This window comes from Periplaneta americana, chromosome 6, assembly GCF_040183065.1.
Source record: "Periplaneta americana isolate PAMFEO1 chromosome 6, P.americana_PAMFEO1_priV1, whole genome shotgun sequence".
In the NCBI taxonomy this organism is placed as follows: domain Eukaryota; kingdom Metazoa; phylum Arthropoda; class Insecta; order Blattodea; family Blattidae; genus Periplaneta; species Periplaneta americana.
This window is the reverse complement of record NC_091122.1, coordinates 159,464,575-159,489,055: the sequence shown is the minus strand read 5'-3', so window position 1 is coordinate 159,489,055 and position 24,481 is coordinate 159,464,575. Positions and strand designations below refer to the sequence as shown.

The 24,481-nt window shown below is 37.2% G+C and overlaps 1 protein-coding gene across 1 annotated transcript in view; it reads right to left on the bottom strand.

Moving 5' to 3' along the window:
* Positions 1–13,280, bottom strand: part of LOC138701984 (uncharacterized) — a 95,772-nt gene extending 82,492 nt beyond the window's left edge. The window contains exon 1 of the mRNA XM_069829415.1: positions 13,145–13,280. The gene's annotated coding sequence lies outside the window, so the exon portion shown is untranslated. The remainder of the gene's footprint in view (positions 1–13,144) is intronic.
* Between the last annotated feature and the right edge of the window lie 11,201 nt (positions 13,281–24,481).

Below are 24,481 nucleotides of genomic sequence, written 5' to 3'. Positions count from 1 at the left end.
AATCTGGATTTACAAATAAATTCTGACGTCATATATCCAACAACACGTTATTCTCCTCTTCATAAACAGATAAAATTGTATTCAGTCATCATGAAAATAATAATATGTTGGACTTGTTTAGTAACTTCAGTTGGAATATGATACTGACATCTCATAATAAGAGGCTTCAAAACCACAGACACTACTTCTACGCATTTCTAATAGCATGTGGTTGAAATAGTAGTAAAAGAATGGCAAAGAAAAGGAGTCTCAGAATCAAATTCCCTCATTTTATTTGATGGCAGCAGTTGTATTTAATTTAACGGCTCTTTCAATTGTAAAGGTTATTCAGCGTCGAAATCAGTGAACGAGTCGGGCACTTAAATTTTAATTAGTATTCTCAGCATTTTATCTCCATTTAAAATCCACCGTCCTTGATAGGATTTCGAACGCGCGAATGTAACGGCAAGAACGACATACGCAAAATCATTGAAGAAAAGTGGAGTTTAAGTTTAGAAGAAGTATTTATTTGCTACACGAGCAAATGTCAAATAAATTTACACCACTGGACGTTAAACGAAGCACTATGCGTTACATCTGGCAACTATGCTTACAGATTCTGTTTGTGGAAAAGAATGCAAACAAAAAGAGAAGATTGTAACTGACTGATAGCATGCAGCTAACATGGTAAACATGACTCGGTGATTCCCTACGGGTACTGAATGTCTGCGGTTTCGAATTACTTCTCTTTCTCTTCAAGGGCCACATGGAATTTCCGTTCAGACGCGGACGTAAAGACAGAAGTCTAATTTAATACTCATACTTTAGGTGCTTGAGAAATGTTCTTTATCTAATTAATGGAATGGAATGGAATTTCGGGAGGTGGGCTCTACGGCCTATATCAAGATCGATAAAATGAAAACCTCAAGTCGGAACACATCAAAGAAAAAATGCTTATATATATATATATATATATATATATATATATATATATATATATATATATATATATATATATATCACTTAGTTTTCATAAATCGATTGTCCACCGTTGTGGCTGAGGGGTTAGTGAGTCTAACTCCGAAACCAGCGGTCCCGCGTTCGATTCCCGGTCAGGACGAGTTGCCTGCGTGAGGTTTTTTCGGGGTTTTTCCCTTACTGCTATGGATGAATTTCAGGTAACTTTATCAGGCGATTGGAACCTCACTCATCATTCCGTTTCTGGTTTTTTAGATCACTCTACCGGTGGCCTCCCGATGCTGCTGATTCTCTCGACCGGCCTCCGTGGAATGTAGTCTTTTGCAATGGCACCCGAGGCAGACCTACTCGGGGGAGGAGTTTCGCCTCGGACCGATAGGGGGACCTTGGGGGAATTTTCCGAAGCAGGAATGGTATATGGATTCTGTCGCCTGTAGGAACCGGTCGTTAAGGGAGTTAGGGCGGTGCGCGTAGGGGATCTGCGGCATGCAACTCATTCCATATCGAGGGTTAGCGCAATAGATCTCAATAGGTCGCAGTGCTGGGCCACCCGTACCCCCCTCAGTTAAATTCCATTCCATTAAAATCGATTTGAATACATTTTCCGTACTGAATACGATCTCCCTGATCCCTGTTTTCATGCATTTTTTAATACGTATTGAAAACGATCTGAATACGGAAGCTGAAGTTTCGAAAGTAGTTGTGTTTGTTAGCATGTCATCGACATGTTAGTGGATACTCTACCAGTCTACCTTGTTCCCATTCTTCATTAACAGCCAGAATATTAAGTTTTCATGCGCCTTATTAAGAAAACTCGGTCAAGGTAGAGAATCCACCGGCCACTGAACGAATATTGCACACTTTTATCACTGCCAATGTGGCTCTATAAACCAATTTTCAACACTTTTATCACAGCCACAACACCCAACTATTTTTTACTGTATTATATACAGTATATGGAATTATCACTGCATTAACACATTGATTAATGCACAAAACACACTTAACGAATTAAATGTAATTATGTAATTATGAAGAATGGAGACAATAGTTGCCCGCCATTACGTTCCACTTCTTCCACTAGATGGCTCCCGACTAGAGATGGCCGATATTTCACAAACCGATATTTTGTCACAGGTATTTTTTTGTCACAGATAAACCTGTGACTGATGACGCGAAATATCTGTGACAAAATATCGCTATCGAAATCTGCTCCGTATTCAGTACTCTGTGACTGATATTTTTCTCCTCTACGTCGTTGGTTTGCGCGTCCGCATGATACAATAACAGCAATCGGACGGTAGTTTTTCCATCTTATTATAAATGATGTAGTTATTACACGATTTAAATAACAACACCATTGGTTACCAGTACTTAATCTTGTGTAAAATCCTGTCTGAACAACCGTTTTGTTTTGTAATTATTTTCCAATGTTTTTCCGAATACTTATGTTTCATTAATTTTTATTCTATGACTCAATATTATAATGTTAATGCACGACTTAAAATAATTTATCCATTATATTATATACAATAAAAAGAATCAATTTTTAAAACGATTAGAATAATAATCATATAACCTCAATTTCTCCATACCCAACTACATTTAAAAATGATCAACTGGTTCAATATCTACAATATAACCTCTTGGTATATTAGGTTAACTTTTGACATGTTACTGTTCAGTTAGGTAAGTATTTATTTGTTAATGGTACATGTACATAATTTCTTTGTTGGATTTTCCCATATAAATCACTGATGAGTGGTGTGTATAGAGAAATCGCATTCATATTTCACTGCTCTTCAATATTTCCTGCTAATTTTTATCGGTGTGACAAAATATCGGTGTAATTCATGCTACGTATCGATATAAAATATTGGTGTGATAAAATCACTGATAAAAGTCACAGATATTTAATTGTCACAGTTACAGTTGTCACAGATACTTGAAAATATCGTTTAAGCTCATCTCTACTCCCGACACACATACATCAGACGCAAACGAAATTATACTAAATGTAAGGAATGCAACTATAGCTGTGTAGTATTATGTGACAAGTTAGATTAGGTTAGATGTTTATTATGTGAGAGGTTAGGTTAGGTTAGATTAGGTATGTAGTATTATGTGAGAGGTTTTATGTGAGAGGTTAGATTAGGTGTGTAGTATTATGCGAGAGATGTTGGCGACACTGAAATCACCGTCACATTCAGGAGAATATGGCTGGTTTTTTTTTTTTTTTTTTTCATACACGCACGAGGAATCTGGTACATAATAAAAGTACGTATTTGAGATCGGTTCGATGGGCATACAGCTCTCCCAGTGATCACATCCAATTTCCACTACTCCATACTATAAATTAAGGTATTTTAACAATTTTATTTAGTGCCAGGGACATAAGTAACCTTCACGGTAATAAGGGCTTTCAGGAAAATACAAAATATTATGTGTTACAACATACGTAATTGAGCTCGCTGTTGGTAAAACAGCAGAAACATTAAACAAATGACGATCGATCACGCACTTATCGTATCGAGATCGTTTTGAATACGATACGTGTTTTCATGCAAATTTGAATACAATCCGGTCGATCTGATCCCACTTTTTAGGTGTATCGATCTTGAGACTCAGTTCGTTTTGAATCCCCGTTTTCATGAAATTTTCAATACGGTAATCGTATTCAGATAGATTTGAATACTCCATTAAAACGAAGTACTGTGTATGATGCAGTTATTAAAATGCAAACAGTACATTTATGCACACAGTAATGAGACTAGAAAACACGTTATTCATATGCATTGATTATTGATGGTCTTATAAGATCGATCTATATGCAAATGACTGAACACCCTAGGCCTGGTGGTGATCACAAAGACTAGTGAAGATATTTCTACTTACACATTCAGCAGCAGCGTTGAAAAAGGCGATTAATGTTTATCATCCTGTGTAATTAATCCATCGCAGTCTCTCTCAAGCTGTTTGGGTTCAGCTAGATGGTCGAAGATCATGTTTTTCTGGCATAGAAGGAGCAGAGGGTGAGAATATATCACGTTTGCATTCCATGACACACGCTTTCCCGTGAGACAACATTGTCTTATCACTATTTATGAGGCATGACTCATTCCATAGTAAAAAACAAAGCAAAATTCTCAACGCGTTGTCGTGGTTCGTAACAAGGGAGTTTTACACAGAAGCCTCAGTTGTAACACATTCCAAATCGGTTAACACTGCGGACCCCTCAGTACTTGCCGGTGATCATTAAAATAGTCCATTTGCTCTCCCACGCCAAGGTCAGATTACACTCCGATGAAATAACATCAGACTGTCAAAACAAAATCAAACTCTCTTCATCGCAAACAGATGAGTAGCACACCACCGGGACTCCGCGTTCAGACCGGCTCGGCGTGAGCAACTGCTGGCACAAACAAAAACATCTTCGGCAGGTCTGGCTGGCAGGAATGTTCCACCTCTATGGGCTTGCATGCAGAGGAGGAGCCAGTCTGAAGGCCTTAAGAGGAGCGGAGGGGATCATCAGTCTCTTTACGTTCGTACGTTATTGTGTATGTTGCTGACCTGTGGGGCGCGTTCCTGAGCGAAAAAGCCTCGTTCACACTTTTCAAGTAATTTGAATTTAAGTCACTTGAAAAGTCGAACTTGAAAAGTGTGAACTATGTTTCAAGCAGTAGCGGCCGGTGATCAAAATCCTCGGTGAGGCCAGATGCAACTAGTTTAAGTGCCTCCGATAGGAAATGTTTATTTATGATATTAATTATTATTGTTATTATATTATTAATATCATTATTACTGTATTATTATTATTACTATTATTAGTCTATTCTTATTACTATCAAAGAAAAATAATAATTTCACTCACCAAATAAGCTGTTATGCTCTGAGTTTCAGTGATTGTTTCAGTGTGATGAAGCATCCCATATTATGTGTTGAAATTCCCCTTTCTTTCTTTTCTTTTTATTTTTTCCTTTGACAGCAACAAACAAGGCCAAGAGAAGTTTATTTTGCACCACATTACTACTTAACCATTTATGTTGCCCATACGAGGATGCAATAGAATCTCGCGTTTTGAGATTATGTGTCAGAAAAATTATCAGCGATGTCGTAGGTATCTCGGTAGTCTCTCTCTTTATTTAAAACTTCCTTTCTTTTAGTATTATTTCTTCTCGAAAAAGGACACTCTAACAATGAATTAACTGCACCAGCATTATTTCTCTCATTTGTTTCTGTTTATATTTTCCCAAAATACATAACAACATTGGCCCAGATTCAGTACTGTACTACGAAGTACAATAGTAGAACACCCTCGCTTATGTCATAAACTGAGACATAAGGGGAGAGAATCGAGTGGGTTTCTGCCTGCCAAAGAGCTGGAATTTTGTTATTTATGGCCTAGTTAGGAAGACAAGTCACCACTACTATTCCCACCCCACTCTACCCTTGAGGCCGGCCCATGGATGGGACGAGTGAAACCTGACCAGGCCAGCCGAATTGTGCCTCAGCTACAGCATTTTAAGCGTAAACTCAAAGCCCGCGAAAGGACATGAAATGCATTGACAGACCCGGCAAGAACGATTCTGGCCTCAGGAACAAATTTTACTGCAAAACAGGTCTATATACATCACAAGTCAGACCCGGCACGAGCGATCCCGACCTCAGGAACAAATGTTACTGCAAAACAGGTCTATATACATCAAAGTTTTCAAAAACTTCTACAGCGATATATGCTTCATTCAAATAACTATACATTATATAAAAACACAAAATTTGATTTCAGTTAAGCCAAGTGACTGAGGCCCGGCCTCACTTGCCTCAGTCGATCAGCCGCCACTGGTTTCAAGTTGACTTGAAATCAATTAACGGCTTGAATTAAAGTTTCAAGTGAAGTTGGATCCCTTTCTACTTTTTACTTGACTTGAAAGGACACTTGAAAAGTGTGAACGTCACTTGATAACTTGAATTCAAGGAGAAAAGCGCGGGAATTTAAATTAACAGCCGTTTTAAGAGCGTTAAATTAATAGCTGATTGTTTTTCAGTTCTACTAGGAACGTAAAAATAATAGCAAACAGCAGTAAGTGAAATAATGACCAAATATTTGAGTTTCTGAAGTTGTATAAAATTCACGAAGGCCTGCGGACTATAGAAACTTTAAAGTTTCGTAATAGAAATGCAAAGAAAGGAAGAGTTCATTGAAGAACTGAACAGCAGAGATTTTAACGTGGACACAGATGAGATAGCCTATGAAAAATAATACAAAACTATTAAACTGTAGATAGAAAAGAAGTGGGGAAGATAATGAGGGATTAAGAAGAGAAGAGCGTTGCTTGAAGGGATGACATTTATCACCGAAACTGGCATGGTTCGATATGGTTGATAGATTTTTGTGGGGGAACTGTAACAGCTTCAAGATAATCATTTTCAATTATGGTAAATCAGACTCGCTTATATTTTGTTACATTTGCGATAAGAATTATTAAATCTGCTTGAAGATTTCACTAATTCTATTTGTAATAGTCAGTGGTCGTGTATTTCTCTTATTAATCCAATTCCTAACCCATACTGAACAACGCGTCTTCCATTTTTCAATATATTTATCATTTCCCTGGCACGGAGGTTTGCTACTACAGAAATTCCTAATTGCACAACATCCATGGACGCCATTTTATCCTACTTGAAAACAAAATAACTTGAATGTCTGAACGGCGACTTGAATTCAGGTACTTGAAATCACGTGACTTGAATTCAAGTTACTTGAAAAATGTGAACGAGGCTTTATTGTGTATGTTGGTGAACTGTGGGGCGCGTTCCTGAGCGAAAATTAGCCACGCTTTGAAAGACTGCCCGCTATACAATTAATGAATGTGTACATGTTAAATCTTGGACCGCTTTTTTCATATCCAGTTTATAGAAAAAAACAGTATAATTCTGTATAAAGTAAGGGGGACACGCGCTAGCGTCGCGGTTGAGGCGCAAAGCCTCGTTCACACTTTTCAAGCACCTAACTTGAATTCAAGTCACTTGATTCGACGAACTGGCTAATTCACACGGGGATAGTTCACAGGAGTCAAATGCTTGGAGCAAGTCGACTTTCCTTCAACTTTCCCCGTGTGATATGGTCGAGACAGTCAAGTTGTGACTTGGCGGTCAAGCAGAATTTGAGTTGACAACCCGTCAACTTTTGTGTCCACTTTCCCGTCACGTGACCAACTTGACTCCACCACTTCCCGCGTGTGAATGCGAACTTATAGCAACTTGGCAAGTAGAAAGTTTGTAGTTTTAGGCCTATTGTCGAAGTAAATTAATTATTATTAATAATGAGCGCCCCTAAGTGGAATTCCAACGATATCATAAAGTTTTTGGAAGTGTATGAGAAGTATGAACTTGTATGTAATATACGTGACAAAGAAGACCTCAATAAAAACAAGCGGGAATTATTATTCCAGAAACTAGTCAGTGAACTCATGGAACAAGGTTTCGAAAACATAGACGTAGAAGTGGTTCGAAAAGAGTTAAAAACCCTTAAAACAGGACTCATTCTCAGATGTTTCCTGTATTCTGCAGGATCTTCTTCAGCTAATTCTTTCAACAAGGTGCACCGTGCATAATTCTTCTACGAATCCATTTCTTAACCCATGTTCTCTTTTCCTTTTTTTCAATAATATTTTGTAATTCATACAATAACAAGGCACCAATTAGCTGCACACATGCTTGAATATGTGCTGGTGGCATCTTCAGTTTCACCAAACTAAAAATGCCAGTTCACTATTGATTTTTATTAACTATAACAGAATATAAGAATTCAAACACCACTGCGAATACAACATTCAGCGCGCGCTTTTTTTCAAGTATGTTTCAAGTTTAATGTCTCCGTGTGATCACAAATATAGCATCAAGTTTAGAGGCTTCAAGCACTTGACTCCTGTAAACTATCCCCGTGTGACTCGGGTTATTTCAAGTTGACTTGAAAACAAGTAACGGCTTGAATTCAAGTTTCAATTGAAGTTGAATCCCTTTCTACTTTTTACTTGACTTGAAAGGACACTTGAAACAACTTGAAGAGTATGAACGTCACTTGATAACTTGAATTCAAGGAGAAAAGCGCGGAAATTAAAATTAACAGCTGTTTTAAGAGCGTTAAATTAACAGCTGATTTTTTTCTGTTCTACTGGGAACGTAAAAATAATAGGGAACAATAGTAATGACCAAATATTTGTGTTTCTGAAGTTGTATAAAACTCACGAAGGCCTATGGATTATAGAAACTGCAAAGTTTCGTGACAGAAATGGAAAGAAAGCTGATAAGGAATGAAGGAAAAGTTCATTGAAAAACTGAACGATTTTAACGTGGACACATGTCATATGAAAGACAATTGAAAACCATTAAACTGTAGATAGAGAAGAAGTGAGGAAGATAGGAGGGATTAAGAAGAGTGTTACTTGAAAGGATGGCATTTTATCGGCCGAAACTGGCATAGTTCAATGTGACTGATAGATTTTTTTTTTTAAGGAACTGTAATAGCTTCAAGATAATCATTTTCAATTATGGTAAATCAGACCTGCTTATATTTTATTATATTTACATTAAGAATTACTAAATCTGCTTGAAGATTTCACTTATTTTATTTGTAATGGTCAATGGTCGTGTATTTGTCTTACTAATCTAATTCCTAAACCATAGTGAACAACGCGTCTTCCATTTCTTCAATATATTTATCATTTCCGTGGCACGGAGGCTTGCTACTGCAGAAATTCCATCGACGTCATTTTATCCTACTTGAAAACAAAATAACTTGAATAAGTCTGAACTGCGACTTGAATTCAGGTTACCGGTACTTGAAATTACATGACTTGAATTCAAGTTACTTGCAAAGTGTGAACGAAGCCTAACGCTGGAAGCAGGAAGGTCGCGGGTTCGATTTCAAATGGGGGTCATGGATTTTCTTCATTAATCTAATCCTTCCTGCAGCATTATGACCCTGGGGTTTACTCAGAATCTATCAGAAATGAGTACCAGACCTATTGCCTTTGGGATAAAGGCGGTGGGCACGTAGGACAGACGCCTCTATTGCCTTTAGCGCCGACTGTGCATGTGACAGCCTCTCTCCTATTGTCCTGCGGGCCTCCATGGCGTGTAATGTAAATGATTTTACCTATGAAGTCAAGTAAGATAACTATAATTAAATATAATTATTTATTTATCGTTACAAGAAAGAGAGGCTTTGAAACGTAAGGTTAAATTCATATAGAAATAATACAATTTTAATTGGATATTTTTCAATTATTTTTTATATAAACTTACAAGCAAACATTCTGATGGGGGCAGATAAAAAAGTTATTTTTTTTTCTTTCACCATGTTAATAATGTCAAAAGAATTGCTCATACAAATTTTGGCCACTCGAGCGCAATTACGAGGGCCGTAAAAAAATAAGTTCGCCAGGGGCCGTTAACAGAAAAAAACACAATTTAATTGAAAAAAATGTATTGGAACAGACATAGCAATTGTTGAGCTATTTTTTGACATGTTAGCCACAGGAATTGAGACATAATTTTGTCTTATCATGGGATCGACAGACAGGTGCAGAGGGCTGCCAAACGCTGGTTCCGTTCCCAGGCGGTTGACTTCTACGACACAAGAATACAAAAATTGATCCCTTGTATGAGAAAAGTCTCAATTCAAGTGGAGGATATGTTGACAAATAGCGCAACAATTGCTGTATCTGTTTCAATAAATCTTTCCATGCAATTGTGCCTTTTTTTTTTTCTATAAACGGCTTCAGGGAAAATCACTTTCTGGATGGCCTTATAATTGTGGTCAAGTGGCCAAAATTTGTATAAGTACTTCTTTTGACATTATTAACATGGTGGAAGAAACAAATGTAACTTTTTTATCTGTCCCCATCAGAATGTTTGCTTGTTAGCTCAAAATAGGCCTATAGTTATTACACCATGATTGCTTGTGAAACGTTTCGGCTCTTCCAGTCGTATTATGTCGGATCTTTTTGTTCTGTATTTATTATGATACAATTTGAATTTATTGCAATTTTTATGCATAACGTTGAATAAAAACATAATAATTTGTCTAATTTTAAGAATATTGAAATCCGTAAACAAAAGTTCCGATGAGTAATTAAGAGGTTTATTAAGCCGTATTTTAATTAGTCTTTATTTTTCATTCTTTAATAAATAAATCACTGGGTGTTAGTGTAACGCCAGGAGTAAAATATTGCATCAAACTGAGATAGATTGTAATTATCAGAGAAATATACTGTAGTGCATAGTTCCCTTTATGGTTTATGTTAATGAAAGTTATGTCAGATTGAAAAGTTTATATAAATACATTAATATTGTGCCTTATTCAAAGGTATTATTATTATTATTACTATTATTAAAGTAGTAATAGTAGTAGCAGTTGGCTTAGTTTTACGTGGGCTGGATCTGGGATGGATCCTTACACTTAGACACGGTTTCGCCCATTGTATGCCCTTATATGTAATTACTAGGGAACGGAATTTGGAGTAGTAAAAGCTAGTATTGGCATCTACACAGTCATTTGTTTACAACCCTTTATACCAAGTCCTCCCCTCATGACATATTCGCAGATCTCTGCACGTCAACAACAGGTGAACGGGACAGTTGTCGCATAAGAACTTCAACATGCAGGTTTGCAGTTCAGCGTAGTGAAGTGCGGGTACAATGCCGAAAGTGAAACCGACTAACAATACAAAATTGAAAGACTATATTTGTAAAAGCTAAGATCGAGTATCAAAATTCAGGAAACAATTCCCTAAATTATCGCTTCCCCCATGTCCAGTTCTTAAGAGATGGGGGTCATGGTTAGAAGCTTGCAATAATTATTATTACGCACATTACCTCCAATCTGTGAAGAAAGTGGTCCAGTCTTTCGACTGCTATTCAAATATGCCAGGAACTGCTAAATGATAGAATAATCAAAAAAGAAATCATGGATATTAAGTCAATTTTTTTATATTTACCGGATGCCATTATTCGATTAGTCCAGTCAGGAGTAGAATTAGTTGAGTAAATAAATATTATGAGTACTATTGTAAATAAACTGAGTGCAGTAGAAGGTGAAGTAGGAAAACGTGTTGGTGAAAAAATGAACAGAGTTTTGATTAAAAAAGATAGGTACAGTTTTCTCAGTCAGATTGCAGATGCACTAACAAACACGTGTCCCAATGACGTCATTCAACATGTGAATTTAATTGACGTATTTTGTTTAAAGTACTCTCCAATTGTCTCTGCAGATGTAGAGCGGAGTTTTTCCATGTTAAAAAATTTCCTTCCTTGCAAAAGAGCAAAGTCGTGTTTAGAAAATTTGAAAATGATATTTACAATTTATTATAACAAGGCACAGCAGGAATAATTGTTTCATCACCAAAACATAGCATTAATTGAAAATACCATTTCGTTTGGCTCTACATTTTGTTCAATATTTCATGATACTCTATTAGGCTATGTTGTAAATATTGTGTGTGTATATATATATATATATATATATATATATATATATATATATATATATATATTCTAAATACTGTAGTGTACGTTGTGTACATATTATCATATTTCATGATATTGTAAATAAAGGTTTTAATTTAGCACGCTCCTGATAGAAAAACACACATACTGTATTCAGAGTCGAGTTCCATACAGACGACAACTGTCTATCAGCCATCAGTATTTCCCCTGAACCGCGAGGAAGCAGAGACTGATATTTAAATATGTATATTTGTAATGTTGTTTATTGGTATCTTGTGCGTTGCCAAGAAAAACACATGTAGTTCAAAGTGAAATGCAGATTATGTATGTAGGCCACTATATGTCATTAAACTATTCTATATGTTTATTCTGAAATACGTTTACAGCACGTTGCGTGTAAGTTTGTATGAAGTGAACTGTACTCGTCTATCCTCTGTGACGCAGCTCGCTTGACAGTCACTGATCTACGAATATCTATACTACGTTTCACCATTCTTTATAATACTCCAAATCCCTTTCCTTAGTAATTACAGTCCAAGTCCGACAGTGGCCGGGGTGGCATTCGTGAATCCGACGCTGACAGGTGGGCCACGCTGCCTCAGCCCTGCTAGAGCCAGGTCTCGTCCTCATACGAGTAGCCTGATCATACATCCTATACAGGATATGAGATGATTGTCCGACAGTGACCTGATATCCGATGCTGACAGGTGGACCATCCTACCTCAACTCTGACATACCCAATTCCCATACTCAGACGAGTACCTGGCAAGGCCTAGGGCCCGAAGTCCCAAGCTCTTGCTATATCAGCATAGGAAATCCATACTACTTCCAAGCCTTCATCCCACCCTACTTTTACTATAGACTTATTACGCGATTTTACAATTAAAATGTTTCATTTTAAATGATTCTTGTAATCGTCTTTTTTGTAGGTTATTTTACGATGCTTTATCAACAGCTTAGGTTATTTAGCGTCTGAATTAGATGAAGGTGATAATGCCGGTGAAATGAGTCCGGAGTCCAGCACCGAAAGTTACCCAGCATTTGCTCATATTGGGTTGAGGGAAAACCCCGGAAAAACCTCAACCAGGTAACTTGCCCCGACCGGGAATCGAACCGGGGCCACCTGGTTTCCCGGCCAGACGCGCTAGCTGTTACTCCATAGGTGTGGACATAATCGTCTTTTAGTGCAGATTACTTCGGAATTTTCTTTCTTATGAAAGAAGCATGCTACACTGGCTTAAGTCACTGTCATCTGTCGGAATACAAGATAGGTACAGTAGGTGTGAGATCAAAGCGCGAAAAATGTCCGAGAAAAATTATGATTTCTCTGAAGAAATAATGTTTTCAGAATACTAACTGTACAGTTTGATTTGTTAGTTTATTCTAAGTAATACAATAATCGGGAACATAATTTCCATATACTGTACCTATTTGGACTAGTTCATGATTGTGTTTTTGATGTCAAATAAAGACCCATGGATATTTTACAAATACTCTATTCATTAAGTCAGGAGATCACTTACTCGAGATAAGGCAGAGAGATGGTATTGTGATAACGTTTTGGGTATCGGAGACAACTAGAGATAACGGTATCTTCTTTTGTAGCGTCACAGTCGTTTTATAGTCTACTACTGATGAGAAATTAAAAATAAATTATCTAAAAATATGAAATAGTTACCAGTTTCTGATCCTACGTAGAAGGAACCCAGAGCTAATACACAGAAGAACCCGAAGTCAGAATCGTGTTTCTCACATTGTCTTGTGTATCTTGCACGTCTCTCTTCGATACTGGCACTGAAATCAAAGTTTACTAGTCGCGGTAGTAAGCAGAACTGTGAGCAGGATGTTTATTTTTCAGCCAATGGACAATCAGAACATCTGTCCAAAGGAAACACTTAACGTTAAGCAATAGTGTATGATAAAAAATGTGACAGTACAACATGTCATATGGAACCCTTGCAAAAGGAACGAATTTAACTACGTGAGATTCTGAACAATAAACACCAATATCTTGATAATCATATATACACGTTTCTTTAGAATCTTGAACTTAGTTTAGTTGGTGGCCAAGTGCATGTGCTTGAATATTCAGTGGAACAAAAGACTGGGGTAAAAACAACTGACAGAAAGGACAACTGTTCTTGGCCAGATGTTGTATAATGTACACAGTCAAGAACATCCAAAGATTATCATAAGGAGTATCCACCGCTGTGGAGTAATGGTTATCACGTCTGGGCATGAAGCGAGCGGAACCGGGTTCAAATCATTGTTAGGACAAATTTACCTGGTTGAGTTTTTTCCGGGGTTTTCCCTCAACCAATTGAAACAGAATTGCTGGATAACGTTCGGCGTTGGACCTCGGACACATTTTGTCAACAGTAATCTCACTAGAGGTTTTGATTTATCTAGAGAAAAATCAAAACTCGAGTGGGATTTATTTGACTATTACACGATTAGAAGAAAGTAGGCTATATAAAGATTAGAAGTAACAAAGTGTACAATAAAATATTAATTGGCTTACGAAAATACAACTGTCTTCAAATGTATTATTGTACCATCTCAACATTACGCTAGATGGCAGTAGTGTTTTTTGATGATGTTTTCTTGTTACCGGTATCAGTTGTGCCAACTATGGAATCGTCATTGAACTCTGTGGACTGTTACTAGTCAAGAAGGCTTTGTTGATTCAGTTTCATTCTTATTAAAACATTTGCATTCCATTTCAATCATCCGGATCCCAGTAATCAACGTCACTTGACAGATGATTTTCAATAAATCTTAGTATTAAACAATCTCTGTTACGTGACTATCCATAATATATAGCAGAAACTATAACAAACATAACCTAAATAATATAAACAAGTGTTAGAAAAGTTTTAATTAGGAATGATGAAATAAACAAGAAACGTTTTAATTAACGATGATGAAATAAAAAATAAACATGGATAATTTTAAAAGAAACAATTATTGAAAGTACAATTTTCAAATTTGAATGTTTTGGTGGTTCAGTTGATGTTATATTGGACGTGAGCGTAAAAGAAGTGAACTCGTTGGTGTACATGGTGTATCCCTGAACTCATTCAGGATTTCCGAATGGTGCTCTTCATATATGACCAGTGATCTTTATTAATTCTTGTTCTTGAATGCCAAACTGCGAGTCATATTTGAAAGTGATGTGCATCGACTGGAGTGGTTTGTAATTTTCTGTTTTTTGACGGCCAGACCAGTGCAGTTTGAAATGTTGGCAAACAAAGAAACAAATGCTAGGGTAGTGATAAAAATAAACAAATGGTAGGGACGCGATAAAATTAAACAAATGCTAGGGACGCGATAAAATTGTGCGATAAGCGGCCATGATTGGTTGAAAGACGTCCTTTCGTACCGTTTTATTGGTCGAAAGTAGTGTGACGTAGTAAAAGTGTAATAGTCATCATTAATGCACTTTTCATCATCATGCAATAGCACGGGTTAAGTTCACGGTGCGGCGTGTTGTACTTGTAGAAGAGCTCGGCCGTTCGGCTACCTATTATAGTCATTCACAGACTAGGAGTGTAAATACAATAAGCTTCAGGTTGCAGTGCAAGCCTTCGAGTCCCTCCTTCGTACAAGTGAAAAAAAAGGGTAGGGGGTTCTTAGTTGTTAAAATAATGTTATGTTTTATTTAACGACGCTCGCAACTGCAGAGGTTATATCAGCGTCACCGGATGTGCCGGAATTTTGTCCCACAGGAGTTCTTTTACATGCCAGTAAATCTACTGACATGAGCCTGTCGCATTTAAGCACATTTAAATGCCATCGACCTGGCCCGGGATCGAACCCACAACCTTGGGCACAGAAGGCCAGCGCTATACCAACTCGCCAACCAGGTCGACGGGTTCTTGGTCCATCATCATCATCATCATCATCATCATCATCATCATCATCATCATCATCATCATCATCATCATCATCATTCAATGTAATCAATATTTCATATATAAAATGGTTATAAAATCTAAAGAGAGACTTAACCACACTGTTGCTACACTACAGTAGGTTGCGATGAAATGTCGTATTAGACAATGTGTGGCTTACCATTGTATTGTAGAAAGCCCTTCAATTCATGATGTCATGTAGTTGGAATTTGTAAGGCGCAGCTATGATCAATCTTTTCCTTGTGAAAAGGGAAATTCTAGATGGAGATAATAACCCATTCGGAAGATCTGAATCGGGGACTTCCCGAATATAAAACTGGCACGTCTGTTCACCATTTCGTCATCATCTTGTTAGTAGGAACATTAATTTTTCTGTAAACAAGCTTTTTCATTCATGTAAATAAGGAAAACAATTATAATTATTTAAGTGGCTCGATTTATTGCAGCAAATTGCTCGTTAACGCCTGGACGCGACAGCCCATAGAGTGCCAAGAGCCAACCAGCCGTCTTCTGATCCACATGCCTCAGCAGAGCAGCAGAGGTCAACGATCATCCAACCAGTACGGGATACCGTATGGTTAAAGCAATGACCCCCTCCCTCCCAGCCGTTATAGCTGTTTCGCGGAACCGGATTTCGCTACTTATCGTAGTTCCACAAATTTATCACTATGCTGGTTGGGCACTGGTCTCATACATTGGCCGAAATTTCACGAGAAAAATTTTTGTCGCATGGGGATTTGAACTAGCCCGAGTTAATGACGGCTTAGACCAGGAGTTCTCAAATTTTCCGTGAGACGCTCCTGTACCCAAAATTAAAAAGAAATCGCCCGAATGAGATTTGATGATTTTTTTAAAACGAAAATAGCCATTTACATTACTTACTTACTTCCTTACTGGCTTTTAAGGAACCCGGAGGTTCATTGCCGCACTCACATAAGCCCGCCATTGGTCCCTATCCTGAGCAAGATTAATCCAGTCTCTATCATCATATCCCACCTCCCTCAAATCCATTTTAATATTATCCTCCCATATAAGTCTCGGCCTCCCCAAAGGTCTTTTTCCCCCCGACCTCCCAACTAACAATCTATATGCATTTCTGGATTCGCCCATACGTGCTACATGCCCTGCCCATCTCAAACGTCTGGATTTGTATGTATGTATTTATTTACACTGCAAGTGGGCAAGCACCCGGTGGCAGTGGTATATACAATATTAACATAACACAGTTAAAATGATAAGCAATACACAATAAAATTTACAATACATAATATAATTTACAACACATATACAATTTTATACACAATACAATTTAACACAATAATAATAAAACATAAAATAAAACACCTAATTTTACAACACAACCTACATAATTATGTATAGGTCCTACATAAGTTTCAATAGTCTTTCACTTTACTCTCATCTCATTCCCTGTAGTGGCACTATGACGCATTTCACTGACACTTTAGCACACATTTCACTGACACTCTGTAACACATTTCACTGACACTATAGAACACATTTCATTGACGCTATAAATTATCACTGATCGGAACTATTCACTGCACTGTAAAACCATAACTTCACTGACTCACCTCGCTTCACTGATACAACAGTTCAAATAAGTTAAATAATTGCATTCTTATGCATACTTATAAACAGAACTACATTTAAACTAAACATTTCTAGTCTAAGGCCCTCTTACACGCTATTTTTAAATAATTTACAATTTAATGTTCCTAAATATGTCAGATGACGAATACAATGCGTGCAGTTCTGTGTTGTGCAACTTTCTCCATTCTCCTGTAACTTCATCCCTCTTAGCCCCAAATATTTTCCTTAGCACGCTATTTACATTAGTAGCTTGAATTATTTTAAATGTAAAAATAATAAAAATTAGAATAATCTGAAAATTTGCATGTTTCGTTTCACTATACGTCACAAATTTTAGTTTCTCTTTATGCCATGACGCTCCAGAGAAAAACTTGCGACCATCAGGACATCGCGACGCACTATTGAGAACCTCTGTCTTAGACCATGACGCTACGGAGGGAGACTTGCAATAATAATGATATATTCTAAATATAAAATTAATAATATCATTTCCTAGAAATCTCTGAAATTGACCCGCGTCCCTACCTACTGATCATGAGAATTGCAACACGTGGGAACGTGCTTCGTCGGACTTTCCAACCTTGTAAAAGTACGTAAGCAACGTTTCAACCAATACCGTGTGGTGATATACGTCACGTTTTCCATGACAACGATACAGTGTTGTCATGTATTTAAAAAATAAACACATTTCAGCTTCCGTTCTGTTCTATCATTCAAATCACGTGGATTGCTGCTGATATTAGAATGCAGTGAATCGTTCTCAGTGGTGAATGAATGAAGAAGAAATGGAAATAGAAACTGAAAGGTACGCGATCGCGCGAACTTGCAAGGGAAATTGGGAGTGTGCGAAAGAATCTATGTGAGCTCCAAGACGGTTTGCAACTTATCTCAGTCCTTTTTTCGCCGTTCCGTTGAAGAGGGAAAATAAAAATCGAAATGGACGTAATCTAACAAGTACCATGTAAAGGGTTACATTTTTTGGAGCACAATTTGCAACATGGTTGAAGAGCAGCAACTAGACGTTGGATCCGAAATCCGCCGGCTCAAACCGACCAAAGATGATGGATTTTAAAGAACGATAAAATCTTTGTGTGACTTTCTCCTGGAACAGTGGTTCCCAAACTGGGGGTCGTATAAAGAACTGACGGGGTCGCGAGATGATTTACAAAATAAAACGAAAACCGTCTTATTATTTTTTATTTATATTTTTATTTGTTATTTGTTAATCGTAGTAGTCGTGGTAGTAGCAGTAGTATTAGTAGTAATAATAATAATATTATTAGTAGTAATTGTAGTAATCGTGAGATATAGCCTACATAAATTCAGTTGTTTAGTATGAAAATTTCCGTTGCGTGCATTGCACACAGAAGGAGGTATATTTTCAGTGTATGTAGATGTATTACTTTTGTGCGAGATCGTGCGTATTTGCTTGGTTTCCGCACAAAACCTATCCGCGAAAGTCTAAAATTCCACATTCAGTATTCCCAACCTAACACACACAACAATTTCCCTCTTCTTACCACTTAAATGATATATTGATTTTACTGCTTTAGGCTTTTAACATATTATTTTTAGATACATTCAGTATAGTAATAATTATAAATTGGAAACTTACCACTGTAATTTCACCTAAATTGCACTATTAATTATTGTTTTTAAATATTTGCAAAAATTAAGTAAACTCTACAACTCCACTAATGTTACTGCATTCGTGATGCAAGTAACATTAAGGAAGCCGTGAAAAAATCAACAAGATTCCAGACTCATCATAGACTGGGGGAAAAAAAAGACAGACGTATATCACGGCCTGCTGGAGTATAGTAAACACAGAAAACATTTTAAAGCAACAATGTTGAAGATAGATAGTTTTGTTTTGCAAATTTTCCGTCATTGAACAGAAACCAAGATGGAGATTTCATTGCAACTAATTAGAAATTCCTCTTTCAGGTATATAATAAACGATCTTCGCACAAAATAATGTACGATACACGAGCGGTATGTTTTCTTTCAATTCTCGGAAATTAAAAAAGCCCAACTACGTTTCGCTTTTTCAAACTTTTCCTCGAACATGAAAACTTCAACATACCGCTCTTGTAACGCATATTACTATTGTACAATTTTATACAAGACAGCTACAGTATTTGAGTATTGTAATAACTTTATGTACGCAAATCTGTATTTCAAATTGGTATAAAAATTAAATGGTATTAGTAGTTGACAAAGAAATGGCGCTGTGCTAGACAGATAGGTGAAGAAATGAAAATGCTGAAACTATCAGGAAGAGAAAAAGAAATTGGCTGGGCCACTGCTAAAAAGAAACTGCCTACTCAAGGATGCAATGGAAAGAATGGTGAACGGGTTATCTTACAGCATCACATTACTTTCTTTTGTACGTCATGTGATTAGAAGATTAAAATAGCCTAACCATACAACTTTGTATTACTTCAATATTTTGAACTTCCTTTTCATTGTAGGTTATTTTACGATGAATAATTTCAAGGAAAAATTGTTCCGGAGCGGGTATCGATCCCGGGACCCTTCGCTTAGCTGCTTTACAGGGAGCTACTACCTGAAGGCCAGATTTGTATAATACATTTGTTACTGGAGGTACGTTAACAGAAAGCCACAATTTAAGTCACATAAATATTTGTGTGCACTCATAGTTGAGTTCTGGCGTCTTGTCAGCTCATTTGAGTCGTGTGGATACAAAGGAAAAATTGTGACGGTGTCGTGTATAGTTTCTGGGGTAGCTCAGTCGGAAGAGCGTTCGCGCGCTAAGCGATGGGTCCCGGAATCGATACCCGGCTCCGGAACAATTTTTCCTTGAAATGATTCAAACCTGCTTTACAGGGAGCTACTACCTGAAAGCCAGATTAGTATATTTTACGATGCTTTATCAACATCTTAGGTTATTTAGCGTTTGAATGAGTTGAAGGTGGTAATGGCGGTGAAATGAGTCCGGGGTCCAGCACCGAAAGTCACCCAGCATATTGGGTTGAGGGAAAACCCCGGATAAAACCTCAACCAGGTAACTTGCCCCGACCGGGAATCGAACTTGGGCCACCTGGTTTCGTAGCCAGACCGCGCTAACCGTTACTCCACAGGTGTGGACTTTTTCATTGTAGAATGACTCTGATCTTGTAAGATGTTTGATATGAAAACTATGAAGTAAATGCTGATTCATTATCGACACAAATTTAATTGCGAAGTCCTCAGTTTCGTTATTGTGTAAGGTGATTCGTATCTGTAGAATGATAACAGGTTTATGGTATATTGAAACCTTCATTCTATTCGCATCGGTGTTCAAGAATAGCGAAGTCACGCCCACACATTATTCTTAAATATCGGCCTTGAGTATGTTTATGAGTTCTTATGCAAGAAGACATGTCCATGTCCAGTATACTAGAATTTCTTTTTTAGTCATCGCAGTGACTAGTCTTTTTCATTGTAAAACAGTGACGTAAGTATCTCGGCACACAATGGAAATTAATATATAAATACGAATTTCTGTCATTTGTTGAAGGTACTGTGCAATGTGTAGTACTATTTCATTGAACGATGTTTTCAACAGCAGAGATTATTCATAGTCGAAATTCTACATGGACGAGGAATGACTGCCAAATTTTGACTGGGCTTCTCTCTCACAGGCAAAGTCGTTTCTGAGAGCCGCCGCGATCCACCAAGGCGCCATCTACCCGAGGGAGCCACACTCCCCCTGTTGCTTCTCTGGGATATGTGCAGTTACCGCAGACAGATGCCATATGTAAAAATGATTAACGAAATGATGCCAATGAAAGCGAAATGAGTCCCAGGTCCAACGTCGAAAGTTACCCAGCAATTCTGCTCCACGTGGTGTAGGGAAAACCTCGGAAAAAAAAAAAAAACCCAAAACCCAACCAGGTTACTTGTCCCAACCGAGATGTGAACCCGGGCCCGCTTATCTATGGGAGAGTCAGTTATGCTTTGATATGTAGCTTACATGAAACAGACGCGTGCACAATATATGTGTAACTATAGATATTAATAGGTAATACATGACAACATACTGTATACAGTACATTCTCGTGTGCTGATAAACAGTATAGGCTACCAATTAATTTTATTAATTGTCTGTGGCTCAAACACAGTTCTTTATAATTGTCCTCTTAACAATAAATTGTTTCAATGAATTATTATTATTATTATTATTATTATTATTATTATTATTATTATTATTATTATTATTTCTATTACTATTTAAAGATTGACTGTTATTCATAGTTTACTGTTTTATTCCATTCATTAGAGTATTAGACACATATAAATCTTACAGCAAATGTTATTTATTTATCCTAATTCCTTTACCGTAATTGCTGTATAGACGTTACATGCAATCATGAGCATTTCTTCAAATCCCTTGTCACTTAATATTGCTTTACTATTTCCAATTTCTTCTTTAATATCATCACTTCTCTTCTTTATTCATCAGTAGGATGCTCTGAGAAGTATCTTACAGCTTCCGTCTCTCCCGATTCAATTAACATTGTTATCCATAAATAGATGGAATGGACCTTGGCTTTTTCACATGACAGCCTTTCGCAAAAACCACTGACGTTTGATCCCACGGCATTCTGCAGCTTTTATTTACGATGACAGCGGGGCAGTCCCCAAATAACTATATAATGCTTTATTATCCTCTCCTCCGCTCTGGTGTAATTGGTGCAGTTTGCGTGTGTGTCCCTTGTTTTGTGTCTGTTATGAAACAGTAACCTTGAGCCATAGTACCACATGACCAAGAAGTCTTGTTAACTGTGAATGTCTAGTGGTAATTCTAGAGTAAGAATGTAACGTGCCAAAAAGGTTCAGACCTTGAAGGTAGGTGACGATAATATCTGCCGTCTTCCCTGTTAATCTAATTTTATATTTAAATGTTAATAACCGTTTATTTATTTACGACGCTGTAACAACTGCGAGGTATCTAGTATCAGTCGAATTGGTGATGGCGAAATGAGACCGAGGATTTGATATGGACTCATGAGATTGGCTAATATTCGCTTTACAGTTGGAGAAAACGTCGGAAAAATCGAACAATATAATCAACCCATACTCTAGCCCAGCCTCAGATCGTTATACCTTAGCTACGCCGATAGCTTTTTAAAGTTAAGTAAAGTAACATTCAATCAAAATGTGACACTGTTGCGACACTTTACATGAGTCTTAAAATACAGTATATAGCTGCCGCATATACGGCATATGCGTCCTGGGGAAATGACACTGCACTGGCCAGTGGTCGCGTTACGCGTTCTTCCCTACTCTACTCCGCTTGAATTCTTTCTCCATTCCTTTATTTCTCTGTTCCTTTTCTTTCTTCATCTTTCCTTTCTTCCTCCATTTCTTTATTTCTCTACTTTTTCTGTACTTATTTGGTGTTTACTTTCTTTATTCATTTATTGATTGCTCTATTTCTTCATTTCTCTATTAATTTTTGCTTTTTTCCTACATCTCCTGATTTCTCTATTTCTTCTTTCATTTTTTTATTTATTACATTTATTTCTTCTTTTTTCATGTTTACCTTCCTTCTCCATTTCTTAATTTCTTCATTTATGGGGTACTTTTAAAGACAAAGTGTTCCGCACGAATCCGCACACATTAGAGCAGGGATTGGGAAACTCGTAAACTGAGCAGTCAGCATAAATATCTACATACAACAGCAACTGTAGCGGGAGAAGCTAAGCTCTCTGAGAGAGGCTATTTCCGTCCCTGCATTAGAGGAACTCCAGACTAATAGGTACTGAACATGAAATGAGAAGAATTTCAATTGATGAGCTTAGACGAGTGAATAACAACATATTCTCGCGATATCAGGCTTGTATACGAGCGAAAGACGATACTTTCAGCATCTACTGTAAAGGTACGGTCACACGTCGCTACTTTTGCAGCGCTGTAGTACAAAAAACTGCGCAACTCTCGTACTGCGACGTGTGAACAACGGTGTAACCCGAAAAGTAGCGGCTGCCGAACCTGCTGCCCGCTACTTTTTTCACGCTGCGCGGAATTTAAAAGTAGCGACGTGTGGACAGGGTTCTCAGGGTTGCAGCCGCAGTATTTTTGATATCGGTTTTGTTGAAACTTTTGCAGCGGTTGCGACCAGTGTTGTCACCCAATGTGCCAATGATACTGTTATTGTTTGGATATATTTCAATGTTTGATGTGATGAAAATAAATTATTTGTAACAGTTACTAAATGTACAACACAGTCAGAGTATATTTGCTGATGATATAATTCGTTTCTTTGGTTTTTCTTAACGTAGTTTCAAACAGGAGGATTGCCAACACTGATTACGAGAATATGCTGTTGGTTATCATTTAAGTATAACAGTAGAATCTCAATTATCCGTGGTAATGAAGGGGGTGAGCTGAACGGTTAATCGAAAAAATCGGATAATCCGTACCATAGAAGAATTGTTTCATAATGTAGTTTCGAAATTTTCTCCGTGGCCATGTGTTTTAACACATTAGGTAGTGGATCAGAAGTTTTAACTATAATAGCTCTGTTTGAAAGAGTGAGTGAAGAAACAATAATGCTGAAACTGATCAGGAAGAGAAAAAGGAATTGGCTAAGGTTATTGACTGAGAAGAAACTTCCTGCTAAAGGATTCACTCGAAGGAATGGTGAACGGGAGAAGATTTCGGGGCAGAAGAAGATATCAAATAAAAGACGGCATTAAGATATAGGGATCATATGCGAAGACTAAGAGGAAGGCAGAAAATAGGAAAAACTGGAGAATGCTGGGTTTGCAGTGACAGAACACTATGAATGAATGAATGAATGTCAATGACGGGTTTCTAATGGTCAAGAAAACTTCCTATGATAGATTTCTGTGGAAAGATAGGAAAACTATAGGTCTCATATTATAGATTTAATTAATTTATACACTTTATCCTTGTTTTTTTTTATTAAATATCGCACAGTTGTAACTCCAATCTCGTATTCCGCTGTGAGATGAACCACAGTTCCTCTTTTCCAAAACCACTCAATTCTATGCACTTATCTTCGATACTGACTTAGCACAATATATTGTATTCTTTTGGCACTTATGGAAGTCTTTTGCAGAGAAATTAAACAGGTCACTCGAACAGTAGATCATAATGTGTAAGGACAAAGGCTTGTATTACATCACTCTCTATAAAAAAATACATCTAATGCATTGTGCAGTACTCAATATTTTTTCTGCAACAAAAAAGGAGAGAATGACAGACGGATAATCCAACAATCGGTTAATAGGGTGACGGATAATCGAGGTTCTACTGTAGAAATTTTTTAATAGCTTTATAATAAAAATAATGTCAATTTCTGAATACTAGTTAAGACAGAAAAGCAAATAATAGATAAATAAGCCATCGCATGAGTTTAATAATCTGAAACTCTAATGCGAACATAACCACAAAATGTATATTGAAGAATCAACACGGAGATGGAAACCTGCAGCTAGACTGCGGCTGCAAAAGTA